The sequence below is a fragment of the Choristoneura fumiferana genome, chromosome 12 (genome assembly GCF_025370935.1).
Source record: "Choristoneura fumiferana chromosome 12, NRCan_CFum_1, whole genome shotgun sequence".
Classification (NCBI taxonomy): Eukaryota; Metazoa; Arthropoda; class Insecta; order Lepidoptera; family Tortricidae; genus Choristoneura; species Choristoneura fumiferana.
In genome coordinates this window covers 21228900-21236184 of record NC_133483.1, presented here as the reverse complement: position 1 = coordinate 21236184, position 7285 = coordinate 21228900, and the positions used below count along the sequence as shown (strand labels likewise).

At 36.0% G+C, this 7285-nt stretch overlaps 1 pseudogene; it reads left to right on the top strand.

Annotated features, from left to right (window-relative positions):
* The first annotated feature begins 774 nt into the window (after nucleotides 1-774).
* LOC141433854 (mitotic spindle assembly checkpoint protein MAD2A-like) lies at nucleotides 775-2705 on the top strand (annotated as a pseudogene).
* Nucleotides 2706-7285: the final 4580 nt, after the last annotated feature.

Sequence of the window (7285 nt, the reverse complement as noted above, 5' to 3'; positions counted from 1 at the left end):
TTAAAATAACTATAATTACAAAAAAATATTACTTGTCGAAACACTGATTTCTTTCGTAAAATATAATTTATTTTGAAACAAAGCCCTTTTATAGTCTTTCAATAGCAAATAATAATATATACTTACGAGGTTTTCAAAAATACTAGCGCACGTCAGCGATCACACAGTAAAACTTGAGTAAGTAAACGATAGAATGAAATTCTTAGCGTTGTTGCGGCCGTTAATGAATGGCATCCTTGTCTATTTACGAACACATTTTACAAGAATGAGCAAGCCAAAAATAATTCTATCAGTTATTATCACAGATATGATATGAAGTCCGTGGTTATTATTTATATTTAAAATCGACGACGGGACGGAGACGGTCGCTTGCCACTCAACGAAATGCCGGACCACGGCGGCAAGCGCTGGCAACTCACGCAAGCCTACATAGCCAAACGGGCCGTTTACACGCTTGTGCTTGTGAGAGCTTGCCGAAGCTTGGCAAGGGTGTAAATGTAGCATTAAGTCCACAAACTATAAAGAGTACAGTATGGGTTTATAAGCGTCAGAGGCACGGTAAGATACTAAGTTTGAATTTTGCACTTCGTAGTATGGGGCCAGATTATCTTTTTATTCCTTAGTACTTTCCGTTTTTACGCCGTTAACCATTCATCATTTAGTAGGATCTTGTCACACATTATTTTGCTTGGCCCTAGCTTGGCCAAGCTTGGTCAAACTAAAATGAAATAAAAAAACTTCGTTGCAGCTCCCGTTCCAGGTTTCAGTCCCAAACGAAACCGTGTGTCGAACAAACCAAACTGTCAAAGAAACTTCAAAACTCCAACGGACTTCGGTGTGATGTGTATTCAATTCATTGTTGAGCTATTATTTCGTTAGTTCTTTTATTCCTTTAAATAATTATTTCAAAATGTCACAACAGCAAACCAAAAATAGTATTACTCTACGTGGTTCTGCTCAAATTATCTGCGAATACCTAAGTAAGTTAAACCTATCAATTCTAATCGAAAAGTGAACTATTGCAAGTTTAGTTGTTTTTGTAGTTGTATTATGATTTTTTTACCATTTCAGAATACGCGATCAACTCAGTTCTGTTCCAAGAGGGTTATATCCCCTGAAACGTTCAAGGCAGAGCAGCAATATGGAATAACACTGCTCATTTCAGAAGATGCTCAAATAAAGAGCTTTCTGACCAATCTCCTTACACAGAGCGAAGGTATACTTCTTTGGATATATGCATACCGAATTTCCACGTGTCGAGCTTAAGCACAGACCAATTCAGCGTTTATGAGCTATGTTAAGCCAAATAGTACAAGTGGAACTGGAGGTGTGAGCCTATGTCCAACAGTGGACGTCCTACGGCTGATATGATGATGAAATACAAGTCTGGCCAGTCTGGTTTTTTTTTTCGAGCTTAAGTGCACCTGTATGGCTATGCCAGCCTCATTGAAAGACTCAATGGCCACATTGATCAAAACTTCTATTGTGAGACGTCCAGATTATCTCGTCTGTTTTGTTGGGCTTTTAGTTATTGGGTGAACCTGTCTGCTGCCACCATACACACCAACAAACAATTTAAGTTGTGTTTAAACAATTAACAATAATTACAGATTTTGCTTTGTAGTGTCCCAAACTTTTAAGCTTTTCTATATTGGAGCTTGGCAACATGTAAACAAAAAACATTACTTCCAGCACATATTTTATTTTGGTGGCCTTTTTGAAATCTTAGATTTTAAATTTTAATACATATGTAATTGAGATCCTATGGTTCAACAAATTGAATCATGGCCCAGGGTGGAACCGTTTAATAATCAATTTTACTATGATTTCCTGCACAAAAGTATGAGTTATGATTCAATTTGTTCGCCTGTATAAATTATGTAAGTGCACAAATTATCAGTGTGCATTATAGACATAATATCCCAGTGTATACAGATGTAAATAAACTGCACCCCATTAGTGCCTCATTTAACAATTCTCTTCTAAAATAAACGTACCACTTTCTTCCTTCCAGAGTGGATAGTCAAGAAAAAAGTCAGCAAACTGTCTCTCATAATCCTCAACGTGGCAAACAAAAAGTCCTTGAGTGTTGGGACTTCAACGTTCAGTACGAAGATGGAGATGCCGCATTGTCGAAGGAAAGAATGAAACAGTGAGCAGTAAAGAATTAAAAAAGATACAGCAGGAAATAAGAGATGTTATGTTACAAGTAGCTGCTACGATATCTTACTTACCATTCCTTGACTGTCGATGTTCATTTGATGTACTAGTACATGCCAAAACGGATTGCGATGTGCCAGAAAAGTGGGCGGAGGCTGAACCAGTAGCTATACAGAATGCACAGAATGTTCAGTTCAAAGCGTTCTCCACTGGTCTCAACAAAGTAGAAACTGTAGTTAGTTATAAGTTGATTGATTAGATTGGTTTAAGTTTAGTTTTAGGCAGCTGTGTCATTCAGTCTGTGTTGTAATTGAAATGAAACTTGATTTTAAGTGCAGCATGTATGTTTTGTGTATGAAATGTAAATTTTTGATGTATCAAGTACAGGTTGATTCACGTGAGCTAGCACAAATGGATTGAATGAGTGAATGAAATTAACTATGTGTTACTTGTTTGAATACACTTCACACAAATATGAAAATTTCTGGACATCAGTCATTTACATAAATGTCTAAGTGACATTCATCATCATCCCAGCCTATATACGTCCCACACAGGCTCCTCTCAGAACAAGAGGGCTTGGGCCATAGTTCCCACGCGGCCCAGTGTGGACATTACTTTCGTTGAATTTATTTGAGCCAGCTCTTGTGAATCAATCTGTAGTTTAGTTAGTGATTACAGACGTCCCATAGAGAATATGTCTAGACATGTGCAGTATTTTAAGTGAAAATTTAATTGTTTTCATACATTAAGTAATAATCATTAGCATATTCAGTGCTGGGAACATGATAGTTAGGTTCTCTATATATATATAGGCAGTTTTCGCTACAAAGCGTAAAAACGCTACTATATGTAATGGAGATATGCAACCAATGACCACCCACATAATAATTTCGCATAAATAACATTTATCAACTGTCAATTAATTGAGTACGTAATTTCGAAAACCGTTTGTTCATTTATTTATTTATATGGTAATCCAAGAATCCAACCTTTTTATGTAGAATGTTATTTAAACAACGATTTATGTAATATCTTTGTATGATGTGAAATTTAAATATTACATAACTGTACCTGGTGTAAAAAATTATAACAAGTTCGCTTTTAGTCACTTTTTTGCTTGCAACTCTATATTGTTATTATAATTTGTAAATGTGAGTTGGTGAGTGTATATCTATACTAATATTATAAGATGTTATTTTAATTTTTTTGTTAGCTGCAGTAGTGTCCCTTTACTGGAATATGAATATCTTTGTAAATTATTTTACAAAAACATTTATAATTATTGTGTTTTTAACTACCTCATCTACCTGTGCTTAGTATGATTGTATGAAGGTTGGATGAGCACAGCTGCCTTATGTTAAGCACAAGTGTAGTATAGTATAATTAACAAAACCTAAATTGAATGATTGTCTATCTGAGTATCACAAAATTATTAAGTACAGGTTGATTCAAAAAGCGAAATCATTCTTATTTGATATTATTTAATACCTTTCTTAAGAAATATTAAGATAAAATGATGATTGTTACATGCCAGGGATGTAGTGACTTTTCGAGTTTTATATAGTTTTTGATAGCAGTGGCGTGTAGTCAGCGGCGGCCTTAACCATTGCGAGGCTCCGGGCGGCATGTCTTTGCGAGGCCCTTTGTCCTTCGTGAAAAGTATGTGATGCGAAAACATGTTAAAAAAATCTATATTTTTAAAATTTGCTTGGGTTGTTGCTCGAGGCCCCTGCAAGAGCGAGGCCCCATGCGATTGCTCTGTTCGCCACCCCCTAGCGCCGCCGCGTGTAGTGTACCTTTTCTTTAGGCAACCCGAAGACTGAATGACTTCGAATAAGTACGACAGAAGTTTGCACTCAACCTTTACCTTTTGCCATCACTTACGTCACGTTGAAAAATAGGCATTCCGGTGATAATCGAGTTGTAAGGCACGCTACTGGAGGGTAGTAACATGGCGATCTGCGGTTAATTCTATTGTTACACAGTTGAATGCATGTTGTCTCCATCAAAATACCTTTGTACTGATCAGGTAGTTCTATGAGCGTTTCAGCAAATATTATAAATGCGAAAGTGTGTGTTTTTGGATAGATATAGTTTGTGCCAAAGAGTGACATAGGCCCCGGGCAGAAGCTAGTTATTATATAAATATTGAAGAAACAGCCGACCATTGGGGCAGAAAAGTTCTCTGCGACCGCGAATCTGCAAGCGCGGTATAGGTCGTCCCACGAGATAAAGCTAAAAGCCGCGGGTTCACGGTGGATGCAGGCCGCTTCCAAGAGGCTATTTGCGGTCTATGGTCTATTAATTTCTTGAACAGAGATAGTTAGTTTTCGAATAATCTCATCGCGTCGCGTTAAGTCCATTTATAGCACAAAAGAGCGGATCACGTTTTTTGCTCTGTCGTTTCCATACAATTGACAATTTTGCTCGCGATCGTGGACGTGGCTGTAAAACGAAAAGTACGAAAGTGTATAGCTACTTTTGGTGCTGACTGTACTATCTAATTAAACCAATGGCTTTTCAACATATCACACGTAAATTTACATTTTCTAGAAAGCTGAAGAAAAATCACTATCATAATCAACAATTTTAGATTTAATAGTGTTTCTAATTGGCTATTAGGTTTTATAAATCTAACTCTTTTTGGTGTAGAACATCATTTTATGTATGGTTTATTTTGTACATAACTTCAGTGAACTAATTTTACTTTTATAGCTTTTACATTTTGTACTATTTCCACTTTGATTTAATAGCCAATGTCAAGACCTTTTGTTATGTAATTTTGAATCTTATTTTATAAGGTATACAGCTTGTTTCACACGATTGGCTTTTAAATGTTAGTGAAAAATTATACATAGTATTTTAATTCGTAAGTAACATTAAAATAAATATGTACTTAGTTAAAACATATTTATTTATTTTAATTTTCCTATTTTGCTTGCCGTTAGGTTATATCAGATATTTTCAAAAAACATACTGAAATTGGGCTCATAGTGGTTTAAAAGAAAAGAAATATTAGATTGATAACCAAGGGTGGAAAGTGACCCATCTGAGATATTCTAATAGTTCGAGGGGAAATGGGTAATTTCTACTTTTCATTTCGACTGTGAGAAAAGTAAAATAGTACAAAAAATAGATTCATTAAATTTTCAGTATCAGTAAATGAATTTACTTATCCAACCTCCAACGGTACCTTTTCGACCTGGCCACTTGCCTCGGCCGAGTATAAAAAAAAATCGAGTTGGTCACGACCAAGGAGTTTATATGCCTACAAAACTGGAGGTTGAACGCGTTGAAGTTTGACCTTTATTACTATTTTATATTCCATCTCTTTCTAACCTAACTAAAGAAGAGATGGTATATGTTCGTGTTGTAATAAAGATCAAATTCCTTGTTTTAAACGGATGTTCGGCGTTCAACCTCCAGTGTTGTATATAAGCTCCTTCGTGACGTGCATCTAGATGGCCATGCCGAAACGTGAAAAAAAAATACTTTCCACCCTAGAGTTGAAAACGCAATTTTCCACCCGGCTATCTACCCATGAAAATTAAACTTTCCGAACAGGAGAGATGAAAACACTTTTGTACTTTAATAATTCATTTATTATATAACAAACTAAGCACTTACAAAATAGCAATTTAAAGTTACAATAAATAACATCTATTCAGCAAATAATACTGTACAAAAATTGTTAATACAACTTAACATTTCATCGGGCAGTATCGGAACGCATCAAAAGATGGCGCTAAGCTCAAGCGTTGAGCCAACTTACCTGGAAATGATTCTAGATGGCGTACGCAGCCAAAAAGTTTATCAATATTGTGCCCTATTCATTAATTAGAATACTTAGAATTGATGTTAAATTGGTTTGTTTAAGCCTAGCTTAGTCTTTACATCGTGCCACATCCTCTCCCAATGCTACAAAGTCATGCGGCATTCGCTACATTGCAAAAGCAGCTGTGATAGTTCAGTACATAGCACTTTCTATGATTTTTAACCTAGATATTTAAAGTAAGTATACTGTGAATTTTTATGTTGCACGATTTTAAATGGTCATTTCTTTCGCCATGAGGTATAGATTAGTTCTGATTTATTCGAGTATAATAATTATAAATAACCCTGCTGTCAAAATCGCGAGCCTTGCTTTGATGGTAAGGGTAAAACATAAAATAATATTCACCCACGCTCTTAGAATTGTCGAATCTGAACAATCTGTTATAATGACGATTCAGAATAACAGAATATTCGAGTATTAACTAGTTAAAATATTATAAGTTCACTGGTGAACTGAGATTCAGTAATTTTTTAATATTACTAAGTAGATGTCGCTACTAATTTGCCCACTCAACTGATCAGTCCGGACGATATTTTGTCACTTTTGTCATGGAATATTCTCAGTAGTAACTTTTTGAAGCTTCGAGGTCAAAATTATTACTTGCCCAAGATCGGAGAATTCTGAAAAAAATGCCACTCGCTCGTTACGTATATGTATAAATATACATATTTCGAGACTCATATTTATTTTTAATTTACCTACTGAAATTTAATCAAAACGCTTTTTAAAAACTGCGGCTTAATGGAAGCGGGTGAATCTAAGACCGATTAAACGGTTTTAAGAGAAACTATGAATGCTGCATCAGAACAGCTAACAGAAGCTGATGCGTTTATTGCCCTTCTATCTTGTTGGTTCTTTAAAAAAATATGGCTCTATCCATTGGAGGACAATTTTGCCAGTGTCTAGTAGTTTTTGCCGTTGTACGGTAAAAAATCTAGAAAACGAAATTGAGAGGTAACGGTGGATGAACGATGACAGCGCGAAATCGGAGCCCCTTCTATCTTGCTACCACCGGTTTATCTAGTGCAGGCGTTTTCAACCTTTTGGTTTTAACGGCACACTTTTAGTTCATCAAAGTTTCACCACGGCACGCCAGTAAAAAATAGCCAAGTACCTAAAGGGTTCCATACAGTATACCCATATATGTATAACAAAACGGACATCGGAGGCTTATTAATAGGGTGTGGACACCTTTTGTTTGAATCGCATACATTTCGCGGCGATCGCGGCACACCTGAAAATATACGCGGCACACGGTGTGCCGCAGCACACCGATTGAAAACCTTT